Raw genomic sequence first — 14,277 nt, 5'->3', positions numbered from 1 at the left:
GCAATTGTATGTTGGTAGGCCAAGGGTCTAGGGTCTATAGGTCTAGACTCTAGAGTCGGAACTCTAGATCATCACATTATTTTGCTCCCCAAAACAAAACTACGTCAAAAGTTGTGTAAAGGAAAGTTTTAAGACACTGAAGTTCTACAAATAAATCTCTTCTAATATTTTAGAAGAAAGTTTTGCATTTTGAAATTTTGCTTTTGTTTTTAACAATTTATAAAGATCATGCCAAATATTCCTGGACTGATTAAACTATTTCTTTCATTACCAACTTGAAATCAAGAATTCTTCAATATCTGTAGAATATTTTGAAATTTACTAATGTTGGAAATTCTATGTAAATTATATGACGATTTAAAAATATATTAGATATATATTCGTTGTAAAGTAAAATCTATATATTGATTAGATTATGAATGCAAGTGTGTATCTAATAAACTGTAAGTTATTAAAAACTAAGTAAAATAAAACTTTTATGACAGCAAAAATATTTCTATAGTCCGACTTAGTAGACTTTCCACTACCACGAGATCGGCATCAACGCGAGTAAAACAGCGAAGTATGGCTAGTAATACAATAAATTAACTTGCTATTTTTAAAATGAAATGAAAAAATTTCACACTAAATCAATCACCAGTGTTAGAAAGCGTAATAAACAAAGGTAAATCAAAGGTAATAAATTATACCACAACTCCGAATGTTCACTTGTGGTTCCCTGTTCATGAAAGAATGTAACCACAGACTTCCGCATACCACGGGTAGAATGTGCTTATAACGAAATCCTATCATCTTCAAATTAATTAAACGTATAGGAAAATTGCTAAACGATCCAATTTACTACGAAATTCTTAAAAAAAATAAGAAATCAATAAAGACATGATTTTTTGATTTGAATTAATAGTACAATTAAATTGAGTTAATTGTGTAATGTTCGGTCAACTTCACTCTAATCAACAATAAGCAAACCTACTTTTAAGAGTAAATCTTTTCACATACATTATTTGTATGTGTAAAGATTTATTGTGTGTCTCTGGAATATTAGTCTTTATTTACGCGAATAAGTATATTTTTTAAATAAAATTGTATATAAATTGTTTATAAAATATGTTACCCGTTACATATATTGTCATGGATTTTGGAATAGAATGATTATAACTTGTACTAAAGAAATGCATTCTATGTGATGTGGTGTACTAAATAAATATTACAAAATATGTTTAGGGAGGTAACGGGCGTCCAAGCGATCTCTTCAATTATTGCGTTGGAGTTGTTCATAAGAAAACAATGCCTGGTCGTTGTCAAGAAAACAATCTTGACGTAAAACCTCTATAATTTGTGACAGAGTGTGACAATATTTTACGCTCTCGTAAACATACAAGAATCTTGTTAATTATATCATAATCGCTATGCTAATTGATTTAATAATATGTAGTGTTCGAAGAGGTTGATGTCATCGTGTAGTGAAAACTGCGAGTTAATTATATATTCGTACACATATGCGTGTGGCGTGAAATGAAATTATAGGGATAGAAGCAAAAAATATCCATTGCACCGCGACCTACAGGCGTGAATAAGCTTTAAATGTTTATAGAAAACCTGACTTCTAACGGTTGCAACTTTTATCACTCGTAGCACGTACGATAAGCTTTGCTATGTATTTGTGCATACCATATCAGATTTCGACATTTACAGGGCTTTTCCATAGGTTATTAGGTGTAAATCGTAATAATAATAATTAATTTTCAAGAATATGGTACAAAAATGTTATGGTGGTATAATCGAAAGTTCGCATATTCTGCCACACATAATGGCGTGCAAATTTGTCTTAAAAGGAATTTTACATTAAGTCATATTAATTAGTCAATTCATATATTATTTGTAGTGATAAAATATTACTTTATTAAAATATATTATTAGGTATGTTATCAAATTAACATTTATTATAAACTTTTCCGCAAATAACCATTAATAGAATAATATCTACATTTTCCAAATGTAGACCATTAAGTCGATTTTTAAAAACGCTATTAGGTAAATTTTTTAATGTTTTTGGTAAATTATTATAAACCTTGATTGCCATACAAAAGGTATTTTTCCTATACAATTCCAGATCAATTTTTGACACAGCTAATTTCTCCCGATTCAGTTCGATAGATGTCTGTTCCTGTTGACTTAAAAAATATTTACGTTTTTGTGAACGAACGAAGAAAAAATATACACACAGGGAAGAGATAAAATTTTGAGCTTCTTAAGCAAAGGTAAACTATTAAGATAGTTTGCTCCACAAACTGCTCTAATACATTTTTTTGAGCCTTAAATACCGTATTTACTTCGCCTGAATTCCATAGTTCATTTCGTAGTCCTGTGTAAAGTATCAAAATAACTGGATTATCAGGTGGAATTTACGCAATAGTGATATTTTAAATAAAACTAAAATTTCGTAAAAATGTTTGCATTTTTTTTGCAACTATTAACAATACAAAAACGTGTAATTAATTACATTATTTGCATAGATGGATTTTATAAGGATTCATAGTTTGTGCATCTAGGTTTTCCAACTCCATAATGTGACCATGCCAGGTGTATAAGTGTTCTATCACCAATATCTATAATAAAAAAAATCAGTGGAGCTACAAGCTTTTTAGCTTTGGGCCTTAGATTGGGATCGGGATGAGAGACGCACGCTGAAGCCACTAGGCCTACAGTGCTTTGCTACTGCAATATCTATAATAATATAACAATAATAAAGTTTATTTGTGTCTTCGCAATATTGCATTTTACGAGTTTACATGCTGCAGGTATTGGACCATCTCTGTGAGAGGCTGGTGCCTATACTAGGATTATAGAAGTCCTTTAGTAATAGCACAGGAAATATATAAAAACATGATTAAATTAAAGTAATAAAAGAAAATAAAACTAAAGCATGAGTGGTCGTGGGTGCGTATGTGTAAGGGTGTGTGAATAAAACGTGTGTAAAAGAACTTGAAGTGTCTAACCGCTAAATCGTTAGCATGTTTATTAACCATAGTTTTACGTCGCTCCATAAAATTATAACGATGTATTTATGGTCAATTGAAAAAGATTAATGCATCTCCAAGATGAAAGTCATGATGAACACTATGAATAGTTGCGGTTACCCGGAAATAGTTCTATAATTCACACTATAAAATCGGTTGGGAATTGTAATAAACTTGTTCACTGACATTAGCGGAATTACAAAACGTTGTACCGAGGTTGTTATCATGTTAAAATAATGGTAACTATGATAACGAATGTCTACCTTGATGAAGTTGGTCGTCGGTTAATAATTGTTAACCTATTAAGAATTAAGTCCAGTTTATTTGAAGTTTCTAAATGAAGAATTGGAGAAAATGTTATATCAATTTTCAACTTTTATTTCAAAAACAAAAACCATTACTAACAAGAGTGTTCGGTCTTGTGAAGTTCAATTTGTTGTAATTTTTGAGAGTTATTTTAAGGCATTTTTGCCGCGCACTACCACTATGTGGAACCAGCTGCCCACTGAAGTATTTCCGAACCAATTCGACTAAGGGTCCTTCAAGAAAAGAGCGTACCAAATATTAAAAGACCAGCACTCGCGAGGTCTCTGGCTTTGAGCATCCATGGGCCGTTATCATCAGGTCAGCCTCCTGTTCTATAAAAAAAATCAATCAAGAGTTGGTAGTTCAGCGCTTTCTTTAGTGATAAACAGTTTGCAACTTATATACGTAATACCAATGCTGCTGTCGAGGCTTGCAATCAAAGAAGCTCGTATTATGTTAAGTAGTACCTACTCAAAGTCAAAATCATTTATTCATATAGGTAACACAATGTACACTTATGAACGTCATAAAATAAATATACATTAAATACTTCTAATTTTACATTTACTGCCAGTTCTCAAATCAAGGGCGTAGAACGGAAGAGAAGAACTGGCAATAAAGTCCGCTCTTTTAAATCGCCAACATTTTTTATTTTACACAACGTTTGTACGGAGCTGCAACCATTACACCATGTTCCACATGACATCTTAAGTAATAAATAATAATAAAATAAATTAAAAACAAAAGATTTGTCCTCTATCAGCAGCAGGTATGGTTTTCACCAGGAGGAGGAGCACGCACTTCTCGTGGGAACTACACGCAAATACATAGTCGAAATAACTAACATGTACACTTTAAAAGCAGAATAAGATTATTTGAATTATATAATGAAAGGTACCATGATCATAGTGAAAGGTTTAGGGAGTATGTTAAAAATTACTCTAAGACTTTTAAGAGAGCCTGCGCTGCCGCAAAATCTTTACACATTAAAAACAAAATACGATCCTCTGCAAACAAAATTAAAACTACTTGGAATATTATTAATTCTGAAATAGGAAAAACCACAGTTAAGAATAATGATTTTCATCTTAAAATTAATGATATAGATGTTAGGGCGGATTTGGAGATGGCCACCGAGTTTGAATCTTTTTTCACTAATATTCCTGTATTAACAACTCAAACTTTGTTGTCGTCTTCCGGCTCCGCATACAACATACTTAAAGACTGTGTCGCAGAATGTGGGACAAGTTTTGAATTTACAGTTGTTAGTGCTAAGGACATTCTAGATGCATTTAAAGATTTGGAAGTAAAATAGTCCACCGATCTTTGGGGGTTGTCAGTTCAAATAATATCCTCAATAATTGAATGTATTTCCCCATTTCTGGCAATTGTGTTCAACTCTTGTGTCGCATCTGGTGTGTTTCCGGACTTAATGAAGTTAAGCAAGGTGATTCCACTCTTCAAATCTAGTAGTACAACCGATCCTACGAATTTTCGCCATATCTCAATTTTGCCTACACTGAGCAAAATTTTTGAGAAAATAATTTTAAAGCAAATGCTAAAGCATTTTAACAGACAGAATCTTTATCACTCCAAACAATTTGGATTTACTAAGGGTCGGTCTACTGCTGATGCAGGTGTGGAACTACTCAATAAAAATAGGTAAAAAAACTTTTTAAGTTAAACGGTTTTATGTTAAACATACATTGCAATGTTTAAGATAAATGTACTAAAAACCAAAAAATAATAAAATAGATACAGTCGTGGGAATTATAAACATATGCATAGACTAGACTAAAATAAAACCGTGGGGCACGTCAATTGTCTACAATCGTTGATTAAAATGTTTGTTTTGTAATGTTACACTATAATTAAAACATCTCTTTTATTTACATGGAGTGTATAACTATTGGAATTTCCATGAGCAAGAAAATAGTAAGTAATTTCCTGACCGTCTGCGGGCCAACTGCCTATTTTAACGACGAATTAAACGATTCTTCTATCGCACATTAAGTCGATAATTTGTAGACAATTGACATGCCCCACGGTTTTATTTTAGTCTAGTCTATGCATATGTTTATAATTCCCACGACTGTATCTATTTTATTATTTTTTGGTTTTTAGTACATTTATCTTAAACATTGCAATGTATGTTTAACATAAAACCGTTTAACTTAAAAAGTTTTTTTACCTATTTTTATTTTCTAGTTTTTAGTTTTTATTTCGCATTCTGTTTAATGCATTTAGTGCTTCATTATTGCAAGGTTCCTTGCCCGTTAGTTTATATAAATAAATCAATTCTAATATAAATATAATATATATTTAATTAATAAAATAGATACAGTTTTTAATATAATGTTATATATATATAATATATATTTATATATTATATAATATTTATTTATTTATTTATTTTTATTTTATTTATTTAGTTTATTGTATTGTCACCAAAATCCAAAGTGTATACAAAATTTCAGATTAATCGGTTGACAGGAAGAGGGTGAAATTTGAATTACTAAATTTGACCCAAGAATAAAACAAACGGGGTGAGCTAAATAAAACCATTTAAAAATGTATTCGAGGCTTGGGAGAATTCACAGGATGCTTTAGGCATATTCTGTGACTTGTCCAAAGCTTTTGACTGTGTTTGCCATGACACACTTATCAAGAAACTACACCACTATGGTATTAGAAATAAGGCTCTTAGACTTCTCAGTTCATATTTAGACAATAGAATACAAAGTGTAGATATTAATGGCAAAAAATCAAAAGGATCTGTGGTAACTATGGGTGTTCCGCAGGGTTCAATTCTAGGTCCTTTCTTATTCCTTATCTATATCAATGATTTACCTTTTTGTGTAAGGGATGATCAGAAAATCCTATTATTTGCGGATGGCACTTCGCTTGTTTTTAAAGTTAAGCGTCAACTTGAAAATTTTGACCAAGTTAATTTGGCACTATCTAAGGTTGTCCATTGGTTTAATGTTAATAATCTGCTTTTGAACTCAAGTAAAACTAAATTCATAAAATTTTCTACGCCTAATGTGAGGCAGTTAAGCACCAATGTACAACTGAATGGAGTAGAGTTGGACCCTGTTGAGTCAACTGTTTTTCTTGGCATTACTGTTGACGCCAAACTACAGTACGCCCACACATTAACAAATTGTCTGGAAGGCTCAGTTCAGCTGCTTATGCTGTAAGGAAAATTAGACAAATTACTGATGTGGATACAGCCAGAATTGTTTATTTCAGTTATTTTCATAGCTTGATGACGTACGGCATTCTCCTTTGGGGTAACTGTGCGGATATTAATACAATCTTCTTATTACAAAAAAGAGCTGTCCGCGCTATATATAACTTAGGTCCTAGAGTTTCTCTCCGAGAGAAATTCAAAGAGATAAACATTCTGACTGTAACTTCACGATATATTTTTGAAAATTCACTTTATGTTCACAAAAACGAACCGGATTTTGTCAAATTGTCTGATCTTCACTCCCGAAATACTAGGAACAAAAATAATTTAACAGTTCATGCTACTCGCCTTCATAGAATAAGCAACTCGTTCATGGGTCAATGTATACTGTATACAATTCCTATGGATGTTCGTAAACTTCCCCTTAAGAAATTTAAATTTTTTATTAAATCAAAATTATTAACTAAAGGATATTACAGGATATCCGATTATTTAAATGATAGAAACGCGTGGGATTGAGCTGCTCGCTTATACAGCTATCGCTTGTGTTTTTTTAAGCTGTCTTTCACTTTTAATTTATTATTTTTTTGCATGTTGTACATATTTACAATCTGACATGTCTTGTGCTTTTGCATATGCATTTTATTTTATTCTATTGACATGTTTGTGCTTAGTGCATATTCATTTTTTTTTCTCTACATTACTGACATGTTTTGTGCTTTTGCATACAATATTTTACACTTTGACATGCCAAGTGAATAATGTTTATATTACGATTATATTTTTCAATTTCATTATTTTTTCCTTGCTTTAAGGTACACCTTAAAAATACATTTTGTATCCATTGTAAGTGTAAACATTATGCGGGTATATCATAAACTCTTTTGCTTGATTTATAATTTGATACATTTTAGTCTATAGTTATTTTGGGCTGGCGATCTGATTGAGTTGTTGCCCCACATATTTTTATGGTGCCACTGACGGTATTGTTGTGTATCGGGTTGTGCAGCTCCCTCAAAAATGGTTGAGCTGCATGAGCTATTCGGGGTATGCTTGCCGTCTGCTGGCACAGGTTTGCTCAGATCGATCTGGTTCTTTCTTCCAAATACCAGTCCAGTAAATACTCTGCATTTGTTTACACCAATTTATTAATTTATTATTGTATTATCTGGACTATAAAAGAGACTAAGACCCCCGAGTTTGTTTCGACATTTCTTCTCAGGGCAGTCAGTTAGGAAATGTCGACTTCATCTAGTTTAGGAAGACATTGTAAAAGTGATTTATATAGTCCTACTTGCAAGAATAAACTATTTCATTTCATTTCATTTCACTACTATGTTAGGGCAACATGAGAAAAATAAAAGCCTTTTATTTCTCCTAAGATACACGTCATCTAACCAACCTTCGTGGTAAGCGTTATACGTCCAATCCACACGACAATATTAACATTATATGATAGGATTGTCTTACCTAAAAAAATTTACATTTTACTCCACTCCAGCCCTTATCAGTAACTAAACAAATAAAATTACTAAGTATACATAAGGTTTCAATATCAAAGAACTCCAAATCGATCTTACATATTAATATAGTTTCAAAGTAATGGGGAATGTTCGTGAAATATCAAACACTCCAGCCCTCCTGTACTGAATAATTTCACAGCTGAATAATTTACACTTTCGTTTCGAATTGTTGCTTTAAATTTTAATTTCGATCGATTCTGAGCAGTTCTCCTTAGCACAGAATTTTATAGATTGTGTGTCAAGTATGAAAAAGGTAATAGTATAACTATATCGTCAATATAACTTCACGTGAATATTATTCGAAATGGAACGTAATCTCGCTGTTTCAAGCTTTTTTAGTCCCCAAAAAGTCGTGGGATTACGTAATGTTGCTCAATCTACACTCTATATATATATAGAGCGAAAATATTTGTATTTTTGTTCATTTGTAACGAATAAACTCGAAAATTACTGGATCAAATATCGCCATTATACATTATCCTGTATTTATTTCCAAAATATATACGTCCAGGCATGAAAGGCTGGAGCAGGCCGCTACTTAAATAACTATAATCATATGTCAACTGTCAAATGCAGTTGTTGTTTTTGATACTGACAGTTAGGTACAATACTAAGTAGAAACATTGCAAAATGAACCTTTTTCTTTTCTCAGAGAGATAATAATAATCCAGGGGCGCTTCGATTTGCGTCTGTTTCGTTTATCACGTACCAATAATTAGCATGCTTCTTTTTTTTAGGTGTGTTTACACAGGTTTCTCGGTTTACGACTATTAGTTTATTTTTGTTATAACGTCGTATTTGAAATAACACTTTTAGTTTACCCTATATAATAATTGTGTAACAGATCATAAGCGTAGGAAAAAGGATATCCTAATATTCGCGTAGACACGTTAAGATTACATCAATTTACAAGTGAGACAATGCAAATTCTAAAATTAAATAGGTACAATGCACTAAATCAGTCTTCTAATACATACTATCTTTATTTAACTATAATATAGTTCAGGGAAAATAGATCAAATGGATAACACAATCCGGGCTACGTGGTGTTATTTTGTTTAGCAATTTCCTTTAATCATGGTTGCTTTTTCAATAGTAATGAACGAAACACACTATAATTTATCTTATTAATTGGAGACGGCTTTACTAATAAGCGCCTCAACTACTAGAGCCCCATCAAACGGCTGTTAAAATGTTTACACAGCGTTACGTCAACACGTAGTTTTTAGGGCCAAGAAAAATTGTTTTTGGGATACATATAAATTTTCCCTCTTAATCACAGGCAAGTCTTATGTGTAAACGATAAACAATATAAGAAAGATTTTCTTTCTGAATTTCAAATGGCTCGCTCTGTAAACAAATAACTGTTCCACAGAACTAAGGGTGACATTTAGAATCAAAACTAAGCGCTAAATATGACAGCCGTCAAATTCAATACGTTTTTGACTTACGGGCGCCATATTTAATCTCGACTGTGGAACAGTCTTTTGTTTTGCGTACAGCTATTTAAGTATATTCCTAGACATACCCAAGGTCAACGAGCTCAGGAGTCGTTTTATTGTTGAAAAGGACAATTATCTCTTTCTGTATAAAAATAGCACAAAGGCGACATAAAGCGAAATTGTCAACCGAGGTATTTTCGTTTATAGGTTTTTTACATAATTGATTGATAGCTTGCAGTTGTCGATGTTTCAATTTGTTTTTTGGATATGTTTTTGGTTGAAAGAATTTGCTAAGGAATTAGACAGCTTAGTGATTTGGCAAATCTTGAATAAGGAAGTTTTTGGGATGTTGTATGTATTTATTGGTCTTGTATATTATTATTATTTTCTTCATAAAACAGTGAGCATCTAATCTGATGTTAAGTGATACATGAGCATTGAACATACTGCCAGAAGGCTTTTCAAATTTAATACGCCCTTTTCTCGCATTACCAAGAGAATTCAGATCCTGTATATATATATATATTCTGTATGGTTTTCTGAAGCCTGTATGTTAACAGTCTTCAGAAAACCCCCATGGATCACTCACACTGCCAGAAGGCTCATTTGCGTTGCCGTCTTTATAAGATTTGATACGCCCTTTTTTGCTTTACCTCTTGAGAATTGAGATCTTTTTCAACTGACTCCATAAAATCTCTAAGCATTACAAGTGGTAATCAGTTTTTTTTCGTAGTGCTATTTAATACTATTTATTACTAATTTGGTCATATAATCTCTATATAAAATTCTCGTGTCACAATGTTCGATCCCATACTCCTCCGAAACGGCTTGACCGTTTCGAAATTTGTTATAATAATAATAATAATAATTTTTATTAATCAGACAAATACAGTCCATTGATTGATTAGTGTGTTAGTAACAATAGTTTCTTAAGATCTATGTTAGAGAATTAGTAAAAATAAGGAAAAAGTAGTTAAATAAAAACTATCAGGAACAAAGCCCTGCGGAGATGTCGGAGCAGTGTCGTAAATAGGGGCACTCCATTCTTTCGACTATCATCCGTAAGATGTTGCTGGAGCTGCCCCGCACCCGGCGCACCAAAGAAGCGCACCGCTTTCGCATAGTGGCGAAAAAGCAATCCACCCGCGCCTCTGCAAACATTCTTGATGCACTGCAGAAGCGAGGCAGCCCCAGCAACATCCTAAATGCGTTATTATACTGCACCCGAAGCGAGTTGTATGTTTGTCGAGTAAAACTGGCCCATAGGCTGCACGTGTAGAAGTTAGTGCAATATGCTCTGAATAATGTGACTTTTACGTCATGAGAACAACGTACAAACCTACGAGCCAGCATATTTGCTCTCACCGACAACGCTCTTCGTTCTCTCTCTATATCGCCATTATCTTTGAGGTCGGGGAGTAGGACGTGCCCAAGGTATTTAAACTTACTAACTCGCTGTAAAACACAGTTGTTAATAGTAACCGTCGGCACATTTTGTAGTCTCCTCCTCCCTGACTCAAACACCATCACTTGGCTTTTCTTGGCATTATAGATAAGACCATGGGATGCAGCATATTTTTCACAAATAGCTAATAATTTTCTTAACCCGCAGACAGAAGCGCTAAGCAGCACCATGTCATCAGCATAGCTTAAATTGTTAAGGTTAACGCCATCTACGCTACAGCCAATTCTGGTGCCGGTTAACTCCTCTATCAGCTCATTTACATACAAGTTAAAAAGTATGGGAGAAGTCAACCCACCTTGCCTCAACCCACACTCCATCCTATACGGATCTGACAGGACACCCTCCCAACGCACACTATTGACCTGACTTTTGTACCAATATTTAAGAATATTTATGGTATCCTGTGGTAAATGGATTTTTTCAAGTTTTTTCCAAAGCAGATCATAGGAAACAAGGTCAAATGCCCTGGACAAATCCAAAAAACATGCGAAGACAGGCGTCTTACGTTTAACATAATAGTTAATAGTATGCTTAAGACTCAAAATAGCACCATCTGTGGACAGCCCAGGTTTAAAACCAAATTGGTTATCGTGTGGCTTTATATATTTACTTAATTGAGTGTTAAGCACACCATCAAACACTTTTGATATAATGGTTGCCAGAGATATAGGCCTGTAGTTATGAATATCGGCGAGATCGCCTGTCCTATTTTTAACTATTGGAACTACAATACTACTTATCATATCTCTAGGCATGTAACTATGCGCTATACAAGCATTAAATAGAAGAAATAGAACGCGAGGCAAGTGTGGGCCTGCAAACTTTAGATGCTCGATGCTGAGACCGTCGTACCCCGGTGACTTACCTCTAACCATAGACTTTATAGTGCTATCTATTTCTTTAATAGAAGGTTTCAAACTTATGCCACCTTTACACTGGGTCACAGCATCTAGCCTCGACTGTGAGGGCCCAATCGGCGATTTAACTGTAAAGTAATTAGCAAATAGATCACCAATTTCCTTGGGCTCACACACTCCGTTGACACTCACAGGGAGGCCCGACTTATCTTTTAATCTATTAGTACATTTCCAAAAAGACCGAAAATCATTCTTAGCGTGATGAGCAGCCAAAATATCCATTTTTATTTGGTCTTCGTTATTTTGGCACCATCTCAAGCGTGACTTAAAAATTTTACGACTCAAAATCATTTCTTCATATAACTTTCCTTGTAAAGGCTTACCGTGCTCTAACCATAGGCCAAATTTTTGCCTGGCCTCTCTGTGATGCCCTTGTACATGCTTATTCCAACCTACAATCGGTTTTTTCTTTTTTTGTACTGACTTACAAGTTTTAACAGAAGATGCCGAAAGGGCCAGAATAATATTGTCATATAGCTTATTAATTACTTTTCTATGACTAAGATTACTACATAGCTTATCACTACAATAACGAAATTCAGGAGGAAAGTCAATTTGTCTCAACCTGTCATGACATTCTCTCTGATACATTAATATTTGTTCATGTGTTCTTTCCCCCCAAACCACTGCATTATTATAGTTATTTAAATGTATTCGTTTTCTAACAACCATATCTAAACTACACTCAATAACCAGCGGCATGTGATCTGACCAAAAAACATCATACATGACATACACATTTTGAATAGTCTTCGCCGCGGCTTTAGTTACTAAACAATGATCAAGCCACCGCCGTGACCCGTTAGCATCACTTACAAACGTGTACGTATCAGAAGTGACACCTAAGCATTCAATATCAAAGCAACACCATTCTTGCTCTCTTACAAAATTATCCATTTCATGATAAAAACGTTCATATGGATGAGCATTAAGGTGGAAACATACTACTAAAACGCCACGCGACGCAACGTGTCGACACCCGATGTCCATCGTGCACATTACCAACACGCGACACCACGACACGCTTGCAAATTCAGAAGTCATTTACCTGATTTATTCCCCGCGCAATGTGCCAGCAAGTTTTTACCAATTTGAGGTTCAGATTCGAGGAATGTTTGCAGCGCAATGGTGCACACCTGGATGATGTTATTTTTAAGAAATAAATTTCCTAGATGTCTATTTTAATTGAAATAAAAAATTGTATGTGTATTGTATTTAGTTTTTTTATTATATTTTTTTCAAATTCGCAAATCTTTCTGGCCCATCCTGTATTTTTCTAATAAACTGAATTGATTAGCAGGTTATTTGTATTAAACTAACAACATCCTAACTCCCTGTTTTTGTCCTTGTATTGAAGTAATCTCATGTCATATAAAACAGAATATTGTTTCACCAACTCAATAAATTGTTCGTCGTTCATTTCGCCAAATAAATCCAAAAATATCTAAGTATATAAATTAACATTCGTGTCAAAAACTCGAAAGACTGACGCATGACGTCATCATCACAACATCCACAACACGCCGATCCAAATCGATTGGATGTTACCGCGTGTGATCACATGGCGTGTTGTCTATGTGCATCTGACCATATTAAATATATGGGATTGATAAGTACTGACATGCGTCGGATGGCGTGGTGTAGCGTCGCGTTTTGGTAGTATGTTTCCGCCTTTAAAGTCCCCTAAAATGTATGTATTTTCTATCGCACAACTGTCTATTATAGCACTTACCGAGCTAAGGACATCCGTAAACTCGGCTACATTTACCGCCTCGTCCGTGGGCATATACACACTTAGCACTAGGAATGGCTTATCATTTGAGATCACTTTAATCGCACACACACGCGGGTTATGACACTCAATCACTGAGACATTTTGAAAGATGCTCTTTCTCCAGAGCAGGGCAACACCTCCGTATGGCCGACCTCTTAGTAAGCCAGCCTCCGCATCCATTGACGATACCCCCGTGCCACTGAATTCTTGACTTATGGTACTAAGAAGTGGCATCTCCTCCGAGAATAACCATGTTTCTTGCAATGCTATAATATCGACAACTTTACACATATTACGTAAGTCATCGATGGACCGTTTTACGTTCTTACAATTGAAAGAAGAAAATTTATACGTTGGTTCCAGGTTCATAATATTAACGTATGGAAATCGTGCTGCCTTCCTTCATAGACATTTCAAACTTGCGCTTTATTTTGAAGTGAATAAAGCGACGGAAAATGATGCCTTCTGGCCACATTCCATGATCCAAATAAACTGAAAGTTTTTTCTGTGAGACAAAGAATTTAAAAGCATTGTAGTCGCAAGTGCGCTTTATGGAGATCTTTTCTAAGCTGACAGTGTCTCCAGTTTTTTCCTTAATATAATATAATTATTATGTTATGCATATTCAGTAAGTCTG

General features: G+C 34.1%; 1 protein-coding gene across 2 annotated transcripts in view; it reads left to right on the top strand.

Annotated features, from left to right (window-relative positions):
• Positions 1 to 14,277, top strand: part of LOC125053181 — a 59,021-nt gene that overhangs the window by 15,124 nt on the left and 29,620 nt on the right. The window lies entirely within an intron of this gene.

Source organism: Pieris napi, chromosome 10 (assembly GCF_905475465.1).
Source record: "Pieris napi chromosome 10, ilPieNapi1.2, whole genome shotgun sequence".
Taxonomy (NCBI): Eukaryota; Metazoa; Arthropoda; class Insecta; order Lepidoptera; family Pieridae; genus Pieris; species Pieris napi.
This window is presented reverse-complemented; position numbering and strand designations above follow the sequence as displayed.